Source organism: Chiloscyllium plagiosum, unplaced genomic scaffold (genome assembly GCF_037043375.1).
Source record: "Chiloscyllium plagiosum isolate Xiang-an unplaced genomic scaffold, Cpla_swu_hap1 HiC_scaffold_15, whole genome shotgun sequence".
Lineage (NCBI taxonomy): Eukaryota > Metazoa > Chordata > Chondrichthyes > Orectolobiformes > Hemiscylliidae > Chiloscyllium > Chiloscyllium plagiosum.
In genome coordinates this window covers 2098753-2112185 of record NW_028270153.1, presented here as the reverse complement: position 1 = coordinate 2112185, position 13433 = coordinate 2098753, and positions in this window count along the sequence as shown.

Sequence of the window (13433 nt, the reverse complement as noted above, 5' to 3'; positions counted from 1 at the left end):
GCAGAACACAGTGCGTCAGGGTAGCAGAACAGAGTGCATCAGAGTAGCAGAACAGAGTGCATCATTGTAGCAGAACAGAGTGCATCAGAGTAGCAGAACAGAGTACATCAGAGTAGCAGAACAGAGTGCGTCAGAGTAGCAGAACAGTGTGCGTCAGAGTAGCAGAACAGAGTGCGACAGGGTAGCAGAACAGAGTGCATCATTGTAGCAGAACAGAGTGCGTCAGAGTAGCAGAACAGAGTGCGTCAGAGTAGCAGAACAGTGTGCGTCAGAGTAGCAGAACAGAGTGCATCAGGGTAGCAGAACAGAGTGCGTCAGAGTAGCAGAACAGAGTGCGTCAGAGTAGCAGAACAGAGTACATCAGAGTAGCAGAACAGTGTGCGTCAGAGTAGCAGAACAGAGTACATCAGAGTAGCAGAACAGTGTGCGTCAGAGTCGCAGAACAGAGTTCGTCAGGGTAGCAGAACAGAGTGCGTCAGAGTAGCAGAACAGAGTACATCATTGTAGCAGAACAGAGTGCGTCAGAGTAGCAGAACAGAGTGCGTCAGAGTAGCAGAACAGAGTGCGTCAGAGTAGCAGAACAGAGTGCGTCAGAGTAGAAGAACAGAGTACATCATTGTAGCAGAACAGAGTGCGTCAGAGTAGCAGAACAGTGTGCGTCAGAGTAGCAGAACAGAGTGCGTCAGAGTAGCAGAACAGAGTGCGTCAGAGTAGAAGAACAGAGTACATCATTGTAGCAGAACAGAGTGCGTCAGAGTAGCAGAACAGAGTGCGTCAGAGTAGCAGAACAGAGTGCGTCAGAGTAGCAGAACAGAGTGCATCATTGTAGCAGAACAAAGTGCGTCAGAGTAGCAGAACAGAGTGCGTCAGAGTAGCAGAACAGAGTGCGTCAGGGTAGCAGAACAGAGTGCGTCAGGGTAGCAGAACAGAGTGCGTCAGAGTAGCAGAACAGAGTACATCATTGTAGCAGAACAGAGTGCGTCAGAGTAGCAGAACAGAGTGCGTCAGAGTAGCAGAACAGAGTGCGTCAGGGTAGCAGAACAGAGTGCGTCAGGGTAGCAGAACAGAGTGCGTCAGAGTAGCAGAACAGAGTGCATCAGTGTCGCAGAACACAGTGCGTCAGAGTAGCAGAACAGAGTGCGTCAGAGTAGCAGAACAGAGTGCGTCAGGGTAGCAGAACAGAGTGCGTCAGAATAGCAGAACAGAGTGCATCAGAGTAGCAGAACAGAGTGCGTCAGGGTAGCAGAACAGAGTGCGTCAGAGTAGCAGACCAGAGTGCGTCAGAATAGCAGAACAGAGTGCATCAGAGTAGCAGAACAGAGTGCGTCAGAGTAGCAGAACAGAGTGCGTCAGGGTAGCAGAACAGAGTGCGTCAGAGTAGCAGAACAGAGTGCATCAGAGTAGCAGACCAGAGTGCGTCAGAATAGCAGAACAGAGTGCATCAGAGTAGCAGAACAGAGTGCATCAGAGTAGCAGAACAGAGTGCATCAAGGTAGCAGGACAGAGTGTGTCAGAGTAGCAGAACAGAGTGCATCAGGGTAGCAGGACAGAGTGCGTCAGAGTAGCAGACCAGAGTGCGTCAGAGTAGCAGAACAGAGTGCGTCAGGGTAGCAGAACAGAGTGCATCAGAGTAGCAGAACAGAGTGCATCAAGGTAGCAGGACAGAGTGTGTCAGAGTAGCAGACCAGAGTGCGTCAGAGTAGCAGACCAGAGTGCGTCAGAGTAGCAGACCAGAGTGCGTCAGAGTAGCAGAACAGAGTGCGTCAGGGTAGCAGAACAGAGTGCGTCAGGGTAGCAGAACAGAGTGCATCAGAGTAGCAGACCAGAGTGCGTCAGAGTAGCAGAACAGAGTGCATCAGAGTAGCAGAACAGAGTGCGTCAGGGTCGCAGAACAGAGTGCGTCAGGGTAGCAGAACAGAGTGCGTCAGGGTAGCAGAACAGACTGCGTCAGTGTAGCAGAACAGAGTGCGTCAGGGTAGCGGAACAGAGTGCGTCAGGGTAGCGGAACAGAGTGCGTCAGTGTAGCAGAACAGAGTGTGTCAGAGTAGCAGACCAGAGTGCGTCAGGGTAGCGGAACAGAGTGCGTCAGTGTCGCAGAACTAAGTGCGTCAGGGTAGCAGAACAGAGTGCGTCAGAGTAGCAGACCAGAGTGCGTCAGAGTAGCAGAACAGAGTGCATCAGAGTAGCAGAACAGAGTGCATCAGGGTAGCAGGACAGAGTGCGTCAGAGTAGCAGAACAGAGTGCGTCAGGGTAGCAGAACAGAGTGCATCAGAGTAGCGCAACAGAGTGCGTCAGTGTAGCAGAACTAAGTGCGTCAGGGTAGCAGGACAGAGTGCGTCAGAGTTGCAGACCAGAGTGCGTCAGGGTAGCAGAACAGAGTGCATCAGAGTAGCAGAACAGAGTGCGTCAGAGTAGCAGAACAGAGTACATCAGAGTAGCAGAACAGAGTGCATCAGAGTAGCAGAACAGAGTGCGTCAGAGTAGCAGGACAGAGTGCATCAGAGTAGCAGAACAGAGTGCATCAGAGTAGCAGAACAGAGTGCATCAGAGTAGCAGAACAGAGTGCGTCAGAGTAGCAGGACAGAGTGCGTCAGAGTAGCAGAACAGAGTGCATCAGAGTAGCAGAACAGAGTGCGTCAGAGTAGCAGGACAGAGTGCGTCAGAGTAGCAGAACAGAGTGCGTCAGGGTAGCAGAACAGAGTGCATCAGAGTAGCGCAACAGAGTGCGTCAGTGTAGCAGAACTAAGTGCGTCAGGGTAGCAGGACAGAGTGCGTCAGAGTTGCAGACCAGAGTGCGTCATGGTAGCAGAACAGAGTGCATCAGAGTAGCAGAACAGAGTGCGTCAGGGTAGCAGAACAGAGTGCGTCAGGGTAGCAGAACAGAGTGCGTCAGAGTAGCAGAACAGAGTGCGTCAGAGTAGCAGAACAGAGTGCATCAGAGTAGCAGAACAGAGTGCATCAGGGTATCAGAACTGAGTGCGTCAGGGTAGCAGAACAGAGTACGTCAGGGTAGCAGAACAGAGTGTGTCAGTGTAGCAGAACAGAGTGCGTCAGGGGAGCAGAACAGAGTGCGTCAGCGTAGCAGAACAGAGTGCGTCATGGTAGCAGAACAGAGTGCGTCAGAGTAGCAGAACAGAGTGCGTCAGAGTCGCAGAACAGAGTGCGTCAGAGTAGCAGAACAGAGTGCATCAGGGTATCAGAACTGAGTGCGTCAGGGTAGCAGAACAGAGTACGTCAGGGTAGCAGAACAGAGTGCGTCAGAGTAGCAGAACAGAGTGCATCAGGGTATCAGAACAGAGTGCGTCAGGGTAGCAGAACAGAGTACGTCAGGGTAGCAGAACAGAGTGCGTCAGAGTAGCAGAACAGAGTGCGTCAGAGTAGCAGAACAGAGTGCGTCAGAGTAGCAGAACAGAGTACGTCAGGGTAGCAGAACAGAGTGCGTCAGAGTAGCAGAACAGAGTGCGTCAGGGTAGCAGAACAGAGTGCGTCAGTGTAGCAGAACAGAGTGCGTCAGAGTAGCAGAACAGAGTGCGTCAGGGTAGCAGAACAGAGTGTGTCAGTGTAGCAGAACAGAGTGTGTCAGTGTAGCAGAACAGAGTGTGTCAGTGTAGCAGAACACAGTGCGTCAGGGTATCAGAACAGAGTGCATCAGGGTAGCAGAACAGACTGCGTCAGGGTAGCAGAACAGAGTGCGCCAGGGGAGCAGAACAGAGTGCGTCAGTGTAGCAGAACACAGTGCGTCAGGGTATCAGAACAGAGTGCGTCAGGGTAGCAGAACAGACTGCGTCAGGTTAGCAGAACAGAGTGCGGCAGAGTAGCAGAACAGAGTGCGTCAGAGTAGCAGAACAGAGTGCGTCAGAGTAGCAGAACAGAGTGCATCAGGGTATCAGAACAGAGTGCATCAGAGTAGCAGAACAGAGTGCGTCAGAGTCGCAGAACAGAGTGCGTCAGAGTAGCAGAACAGAGTGCATCAGGGTATCAGAACTGAGTGCGTCAGGGTAGCAGAACAGACTGCGTCAGGGTAGCAAAACAGAGTGCGTCAGGGTAGCAGAACAGAGTGCGTCAGAGTAGCAGAACAGAGTGCATCAGGGTATCAGAACAGAGTGCGTCAGAGTCGCAAAACAGAGTGCGTCAGAGTAGCAGAACAGAGTGCGTCAGGGTAGCAGAACAGAGTGCGTCAGAGTAGCAGAACAGAGTGCATCAGGGTATCAGAACTGAGTGCGTCAGGGTAGCAGAACAGACTGCGTCAGGGTAGCAAAACAGAGTGCGTCAGGGTAGCAGAACAGAGTGCGTCAGAGTAGCAGAACAGAGTGCATCAGGGTATCAGAACAGAGTGCGTCAGAGTCGCAAAACAGAGTGCGTCAGGGTAGCAGAACAGAGTGCATCAGAGTAGCAGAACAGAGTGCGTCAGAGTCGCAGAACAGAGTGCGTCAGGGTAGCAGAACAGAGTGCATCAGGGTATCAGAACAGAGTGCGTCAGAGTCGCAGAACAGAGTGCGTCAGAGTAGCAGAACAGAGTGCATCAGGGTAGCAGAACAGAGTGCATCAAGGTAGCAGGACAGAGTGTGTCAGAGTAGCAGAACAGAGTGCATCAGGGTAGCAGGACAGAGTGCGTCAGAGTAGCAGACCAGAGTGCGTCAGAGTCGCAGAACAGAGTGCATCAAGGTAGCAGAACAGATTGCGTCAGAGTAGCAGAACAGAGTGCATCAGAGTTGCAGAACAGAGTACATCAGGGTAGCAGACCTGAGTGCGTCAGAGTAGCAGACCAGAGTGCATCAGAGTAGCAGAACAGAGTGGATCAAGGTAGCAGAACAGAGTGCGTCAGAGTAGCAGACCAGAGTGCGTCAGGGTAGCAGAACAGAGTGCGTCAGGGTAGCAGAACAGAGTGCATCAGTGTAGCAGAACAGAGTGCGTCAGAGTTGCAGACCAGAGTGCGTCAGAGTAGCAGACTAGAGTGCGTCAGGGTAGCAGAACAGAGTGCATCAAGGTGGCAGAACAGAGTGCGTCAGAGTAGCAGACTAGAGTGCGTCAGGGTAGCAGAACAGTGTTCAACAGGGTAGCAGAAGGGAGTGCATCAGTGTAGCAGAACAGAGTGCATCAGAGTAGCAGAACAGAGTTCGTCAGGGTAGCAGAACAGAGTGCGTCAGAGTAGCAGAACAGAGTACATCACAGTAGCAAAACAGAGTACATCAGAGTAGCAGAACAGTGTGCGTCAGAGTAGCAGAACAGAGTGCGTCAGAGTAGCAGAACAGAGTGCGTCAGGGTAGCAGAACAGAGTGTGTCTGGGTAGCAGAACAGAGTGCGTCAGCGTAGCAGAACAGAGTGCATCAGGGTAGCAGAACAGAGTGCGACAGTGTAGCAGAACAGAGTGTGTCAGTGTAGCAGAACAGACTGCGTCAGGGTAGCAGAACAGAGTGCGTCAGAGTAGCAGAACAGAGTACGTCAGGGTAGCAGAACAGAGTGCGTCAGAGTAGCAGAACAGAGTGCGTCAGAGTCGCATAACAGGGTACGTCAGGGTAGCAGAACAGTGTGCGTCAGGGTAGCAGAACAGAGTGCGTCAGAGTAGCAGAACAGAGTGCGTCAGAGTCGCATAACAGGGTACGTCAGGGTAGCAGAACAGAGTGCGTCAGAGTAGCAGAACAGAGTGCGTCAGTGTAGCATAACAGAGTGCATCAAAGTAGCAGAACAGAGATCGTCAGAGTCGCAGAACAGGGTACGTCAGGGTAGCAGAACAGTGTGCGTCAGGGTAGCAGAACAGAGTGCGTCAGAGTAGCAGAACAGAGTGCGTCAGAGTAGCAGAACAGAGTGCGTCAGGGTAGCATAACAGAGTGCGTCAGTGTAGCGGAACAGTGTGCGTCAGGGTAGCAGAACAGAGTGCGTCAGAGTAGCAGAACAGAGTGCGTCAGTGTAGCAGAACAGTGTGCGTCAGGGTAGCAGAACAGAGTGCGTCAGAGTAGCAGAACAGAGTGCGTCAGGGGAGCAGAACAGAGTGCGTCAGAGTAGCAGAACAGAGTGCGTCAGGGTAGCAGAACAGAGTGCGTCAGAGTAGCAGAACAGAGTGCGTCAGGGTAGCAGAACAGAGTGCGTCAGAGTAGCAGAACAGAGTGCGTCAGGGTAGCAGAACAGAGTGCGTCAGAGTAGCAGAACAGAGTGCGTCAGAGTAGCAGAACAGTGTGCGTCAGAGTAGCAGAACAGAGTGCGTGAGGGTAGCAGAACAGAGTGCGTCAGAGTAGCAGAACAGAGTGCGTCAGGGTAGCAGAACAGAGTGCGTCAGAGTAGCAGAACAGAGTGCGTCAGGGTAGCAGAACAGAGGGCGTCAGAGTAGCAGAACAGAGTTCGTCAGGGGAGCAGAACAGAGTGCGTCAGAGTAGCAGAACAGAGTGCATCAGAGTAGCAGAACAGAGTGCATCAGTGTCGCAGAACAGAGTGCGTCAGAGTAGCAGACCAGAGTGCGTCAGAGTAGCAGAACAGAGTGCGTCAGTGAAGCAGAACACAGTGCGAAAGAGTAGCAGAACACAGTGCGTCAGAGTAGCAGAACAGAGTGCATCAAGGTATCAGAACAGTGTTCGTCAGCGTAGCAGAAGAGAGTGCGTCAGAGTAGCAGAACAGAGTGCGTCAGAGTAGCAGAACACAGTGCGTCAGAGTAGCAGAACAGAGTGCATCAGTGTCGCAGAACAGAGTGCGTCAGAGTAGCAGAACAGAGTGCGTCAGGGTAGCAGAACAGAGTGCGTCAGAGTAGCAGAACAGAATGCGTCAGGGTAGCAGAACAGAGTGCGTCAGAGTAGCAGAACAGAGTGCATCAGAGTAGCAGAACTAAGTGCGTCAGGGTAGCAGAACAGAGTGCGTCAGGGTAGCAGAACAGAGTGCGTCAGAGAAGCAGAACAGAGTGCGTCAGAGTAGCGGAACAGAGCGCGTCAGAGTAGCAGAACAGAGTGCGTCAGGGTAGCAGAACAGAGTGCGTCAGAGTAGCAGAACAGAGTGCATCAGTGTCGCAGAACAGAGTGCGTCAGAGTAGCAGAACAGAGTGCGTCAGGGTAGCAGAACAGAGTGCATCAGTGTAGCAGAACAGAGTGCGTCAGAGTTGCAGACCAGAGTGCGTCAGAGTAGCAGAACAGAGTGCATCAAGGTGGCAGAACAGAGTGCGTCAGAGTAGCAGAACAGAGTGCATCAAGGTGGCAGAACAGAGTGCGTCAGAGTAGCAGACTAGAGTGCGTCAGGGTAGCAGAACAGTGTTCGTCAGGGTAGCAGAAGGGAGTGCATCAGTGTAGCAGAACAGAGTGCATCAGCTTAGCAGAACAGAGTTCGTCAGGGTAGCAGAACAGAGTGCGTCAGAGTAGCAGAACAGAGTGCGTCAGGGTAGCAGAACAGAGTGCGTCTGGGTAGCAGAACAGAGTGCGTCAGCGTAGCAGAACAGAGTGCATCAGGGAAGCAGAACAGAGTGCGTCAGGGTAGCAGAACAGAGTGCGTCAGTGTAGCAGAACACAGTGCGTCAGGGTATCAGAACATAGTGCGTCAGGGTAGCAGAACAGAGTGTGTCAGGGTAGCAGAACAGAGTGCGTCAGGGTAGCAGAACAGAGTGCGTCAGAGTAGCAGAACAGAGTGCGTCAGGGTAGCAGAACAGAGTGCGTCAGGGTAGCAGAACAGAGTGCGTCAGTGTCGCAGAACAGAGTGCGTCAGAGTAGCAGAACAGAGTGCGTCAGAGTAGCAGAACAGAGTGCGTCAGGGTAGCAGAACAGAGTGCATCAGAGTAGCAGAACTAAGTGCGTCAGGGTAGCAGAACAGAGTGCGTCAGGGTAGCAGAACAGAGTGCGTCAGAGAAACAGAACAGAGTGCGTCAGAGTAGCGGAACAGAGTGCGTCAGAGTAGCAGAACAGAGTGCGTCAGGGTAGCAGAACAGAGTGCGTCAGAGTAGCAGAACAGAGTGCATCAGTGTCGCAGAACAGAGTGCGTCAGAGTAGCAGAACAGAGTGCGTCAGGGTAGCAGAACAGAGTGCATCAGTGTAGCAGAACAGAGTGCGTCAGAGTTGCAGACCAGAGTGCGTCAGAGTAGCAGAACAGAGTGCATCAAGGTGGCAGAACAGAGTGCGTCAGAGCAGCAGACTAGAGTGCGTCAGGGTAGCAGAACAGAGTTCGTCAGGGTAGCAGAAGGGAGTGCATCAGTGTAGCAGAACAGAGTGCATCAGAGTAGCAGAACAGAGTTCGTCAGGGTAGCAGAACAGAGTGCGTCAGAGTAGCAGAACAGAGTGCGTCAGGGTAGCAGAACAGAGTGCGTCAGTGTAGCAGAACAGAGTGCATCAGAGTAGCAGAACAGAGTGCGTCAGGGAATCAGAACAAAGTGCGTCAGGGTAGCAGAACCGTGTGCGTCAGAGTAGCAGAACAGAGTGCGTCAGAGTAGCAGAACAGAGTACGTCAGAGTAGCAGAACAGAGTGCGTCAGAGTAGCAGAACCGTGTGCGTCTGGGTAGCAGAACAGAGTGCGTCAGTGTAGCAGAACAGACTGCGTCAGGGTAGCAGAACAGAGTGCGTCAGGGTAGCAGAACAGAGTGCGTCAGGGTAGCAGAACCGTGTGCGTCAGGGTAGCAGAACAGAGTGCGTCAGAGTAGCAGAACAGAGTGCGTCAGGGTAGCAGAACAGAGTGCGTCAGGGTAGCAGAACCGTGTGCGTCAGGGTAGCAGAACAGAGTGCGTCAGAGTAGCAGAACAGAGTGCGTCAGAGTAGCAGAACAGAGTGCGTCAGGGTAGCAGAACAGACTGCGTCAGGGTAGCAGAACAGACTGCGTCAGGGTAGCAGAACCGTGTGCGTCTGGGTAGCAGAACAGAGTGCGTCAGGGTAGCAGAACAGAGTGCGTCAGTGTAGCAGAACAGACTGCGTCAGGGTAGCAGAACAGAGTGCGTCAGGGTAGCAGAACAGAGTGCGTCAGGGAAGCAGAACAAAGTGCGTCAGGGTAGCAGAACAGAGTGCGTCAGTGTAGCAGAACAGAGTGCGTCAGGGTAGCAGAACAGAGTGCATCAGTGTAGCAGAACAGAGTGCGTCAGTGTAGCAGAACAGAGTGCGTCAGGGTAGCAGACCAGAGTGCGTCAGGGTAGCAGAACAGAGTGCGTCAGTGTAGCAGAACAGAGTGCGTCAGGGTAGCAGAACAGAGTGCGTCAGGGTAGCAGAACAGAGTGCGTCAGGGTAGCAGAACAGAGTGCGTCAGTGTAGCATAACAGAGTGCGTCAGAGTAGCAGAACAGAGTTCGTCAGGGTAGCAGAACAGAGTGCGTCAGTGTAGCAGAACAGAGTGCGTCAGGGGAGCAGAACAGAGTCGTCAGGGTAGCAGAACAGAGTGCGTCAGAGTAGCAGAACAGAGTGCAGCAAGGTGGCAGAACAGAGTGCGTCAGAGTAGCAGACTAGAGTGCGTCAGGGTAGCAGAACAGTGTTCAACAGGGTAGCAGAAGGGAGTGCATCAGTGTAGCAGAACAGAGTGCATCAGAGTAGCAGAACAGAGTTCGTCAGGGTAGCAGAACAGAGTGCGTCAGAGTAGCAGAACAGAGTACATCACAGTACAGAACAGAGTGCGTCAGGGTAGCAAAACAGAGTACATCAGAGTAGCAGAACAGTGTGCGTCAGAGTAGCAGAACAGAGTGCGTCAGCGTAGCAGAACAGAGTGCGTCAGGGTAGCAGAACAGAGTGTGTCAGTGTAGCAGAACAGAGTGTGTCAGGGTAGCAGAACAGAGTGCGTCAGAGTAGCAGAACAGAGTACGTCAGGGTAGCAGAACAGAGTGCGTCAGAGTAGCAGAACAGTGTGCGTCAGGGTAGCAGAACAGAGTGCGTCAGAGTAGCAGAACAGAGTGCGTCAGAGTAGCAGAACAGAGTTCGTCAGAGTAGCAGAACAGAGTGCGTCAGCGTAGCAGAACAGAGTGCGTCAGGGTAGCAGAACACAGTGCGTCAGGGTAGCAGAACAGAGTGCGTCAGGGTAGCAGAACAGAGTGCGTCAGGGTAGCAGAACAGAGTGCGTCAGAGTAGCAGAACAGAGTACGTCAGGGTAGCAGAACAGAGTGCGTCAGAGTAGCAGAACAGAGTGCATCAGGGTATCAGAACAGAGTGCGTCAGAGTAGCAGAACAGAGTGCGTCAGGGTAGCAGAACAGAGTGCGTCAGAGTAGCAGAACAGAGTGCATCAGGGTATCAGAACAGAGTGCGTCAGAGTAGCAGAACAGAGTGCGTCAGAGTAGCAGAACAGAGTGCGTCAGAGTAGCAGAACAGTGTGCGTCAGGGTAGCAGAACAGAGTGCGTCAGTGTAGCATAACAGAGTGCGTCAGAGTAGCAGAACAGAGTTCGTCAGGGTAGCAGAACAGAGTGCGTCAGTGTAGAAGAACACAGTGCGTCAGGGTAGCAGAACAGAGTGCGTCAGGGGAGCAGAACAGAGTCGTCAGGGTAGCAGAACAGAGTGCGTCAGAGTAGCAGAACAGAGTGCAGCAAGGTGGCAGAACAGAGTGCGTCAGAGTAGCAGACTAGAGTGCGTCAGGGTAGCAGAACAGTGTTCAACAGGGTAGCAGAAGGGAGTGCATCAGTGTAGCAGAACAGAGTGCATCAGAGTAGCAGAACAGAGTACATCACAGTACAGAACAGAGTGCGTCAGGGTAGCAGAACAGAGTGCGTCAGAGTAGCAGAACAGAGTGCGTCAGTGTAGCAGAACAGAGTGCATCAGAGTAGCAGAACAGAGTGCATCAGAGTAGCAGAACAGAGTGCATCAGAGTAGCAGAACAGTGTGCGTCAGGGTAGCAGAACAGAGTGCGTCAGGGTAGCATAACAGAGTGCGTCAGAGTAGCAGAACAGAGTTCGTCAGGGTAGCAGAACAGAGTGCGTCAGAGTAGCAGAACAGAGTACATCACAGTACAGAACAGAGTGCGTCAGGGTAGCAAAACAGAGTACATCAGAGTAGCAGAACAGTGTGCGTCAGAGTAGCAGAACAGAGTGCGTCAGCGTAGCAGAACAGAGTGCGTCAGGGTAGCAGAACAGAGTGTGTCAGTGTAGCAGAACAGAGTGTGTCAGTGTCGCAGAACAGAGTGCATCAGGGTATCAGAACAGAGTGCGTCAGAGTAGCAGAACACAGTGCGTCAGGGTATCAGAACAGAGTGCGTCAGGGTAGCAGAACAGACTGCGTCAGGGTAGCAGAACAGAGTGCGTCAGGGTAGCAGAACAGAGTGCGTCAGAGTAGCAGAACAGAGTACGTCAGGGTAGCAGAACAGAGTGCGTCAGAGTAGCAGAACAGAGTGCATCAGGGTATCAGAACAGAGTGCATCAGAGTAGCAGAACAGAGTTCGTCAGGGTAGCAGAACAGAGTGCGTCAGAGTAGCAGAACAGAGTACATCACAGTACAGAACAGAGTGCGTCAGGGTAGCAAAACAGAGTACATCAGAGTAGCAGAACAGTGTGCGTCAGAGTAGCAGAACAGAGTGCGTCAGAGTAGCAGAACAGAGTGCGTCAGGGTAGCAGAACAGAGTGTGTCTGGGTAGCAGAACAGAGTGCGTCAGCGTAGCAGAACAGAGTGCGTCAGTGTAGCAGAACAGAGTGCATCAGAGTAGCAGAACAGAGTGCATCAGAGTAGCAGAACAGAGTGCATCAGAGTAGCAGAACATTGTGCGTCAGGGTAGCAGAACAGAGTGCGTCAGGGTAGCAGAACAGAGTGCGTCAGTGTAGCATAACAGAGTGCGTCAGAGTAGCAGAACAGAGTACATCACAGTACAGAACAGAGTGCGTCAGGGTAGCAAAACTGAGTACATCAGAGTAGCAGAACAGTGTGCGTCAGAGTAGCAGAACAGAGTGCGTCAGCGTAGCAGAACAGAGTGCGTCAGGGTAGCAGAACAGAGTGTGTCAGTGTAGCAGAACAGAGTGTGTCAGTGTCGCAGAACAGAGTGCATCAGGGTATCAGAACAGAGTGCGTCAGAGTAGCAGAACACAGTGCGTCAGGGTAGCAGAACAGAGTGCGTCAGGGTAGCAGAACAGACTGCGTCAGGGTAGCAGAACAGAGTGCGTCAGGGTAGCAGAACAGAGTGCGTCAGAGTAGCAGAACAGAGTACGTCAGGGTAGCAGAACAGAGTGCGTCAGAGTAGCAGAACAGAGTGCATCAGGGTATCAGAACAGAGTGCGTCAGAGTAGCAGAACAGAGTGCGTCAGGGTAGCAGAACAGAGTGCGTCAGAGTAGCAGAACAGAGTGCATCAGGGTATCAGAACAGAGTGCGTCAGAGTAGCAGAACAGAGTGCGTCAGAGTAGCAGAACAGAGTGCGTCAGAGTAGCAGAACAGTGTGCGTCAGGGTAGCAGAACAGAGTGCGTCAGTGTAGCATAACAGAGTGCGTCAGAGTAGCAGAACAGAGTTCGTCAGCGTAGCAGAACAGAGTGCGTCAGTGTAGCAGAACACAGTGCGTCAGGGTAGCAGAACAGAGTGCGTCAGGGGAGCAGAACAGAGTCGTCAGGGTAGCAGAACAGAGTGCGTCAGAGTAGCAGAACAGAGTGCAGCAAGGTGGCAGAACAGAGTGCGTCAGAGTAGCAGACTAGAGTGCGTCAGGGTAGCAGAACAGTGTTCAACAGGGTAGCAGAAGGGAGTGCATCAGTGTAGCAGAACAGAGTGCATCAGAGTAGCAGAACAGAGTTCGTCAGGGTAGCAGAACAGAGTGCGTCAGAGTAGCAGAACAGAGTACATCACAGTACAGAACAGAGTGCGTCAGGGTAGCAAAACAGAGTACATCAGAGTAGCAGAACAGTGTGCGTCAGAGTAGCAGAACAGAGTGCGTCAGAGTAGCAGAACAGAGTGCGTCAGGGTAGCAGAACAGAGTGTGTCTGGGTAGCAGAACAGAGTGCGTCAGCGTAGCAGAACAGAGTGCGTCAGTGTAGCAGAACAGAGTGCGTCAGTGTAGCAGAACAGAGTGCATCAGAGTAGCAGAACAGAGTGCATCAGAGTAGCAGAACAGAGTGCATCAGAGTAGCAGAACAGTGTGCGTCAGGGTAGCAGAACAGAGTGCGTCAGAGTAGCAGAACAGAGTGCATCAGAGTAGCAGAACTAAGTGCGTCAGGGTAGCAGAACAGAGTGCATCAGAGTAGCAGAACAGTGTGCGTCAGGGTAGCAGAACAGAGTGCGTCAGAGTAGCAGAACAGAGTGCATCAGAGTAGCAGAACAGAGTGCGTCAGGGTAGCAGAACAGAGTGCGTCAGAGAAGCAGAACAGAGTGCGTCAGAGTAGCGGAACAGAGTGCGTCAGAGTAGCAGAACAGAGTGCGTCAGGGTAGCAGAACAGAGTGCGTCAGAGTAGCAGAACAGAGTGCATCAGTGTCGCAGAACAGAGTGCGTCAGAGTAGCAGAACAGAGTGCGTCAGGGTAGCAGAACAGGGTGCATCAGTGTAGCAGAACAGAGTGCGTCAGAGTTGCAGACCAGAGTGCGTCAGAGTAGCAGAACAGA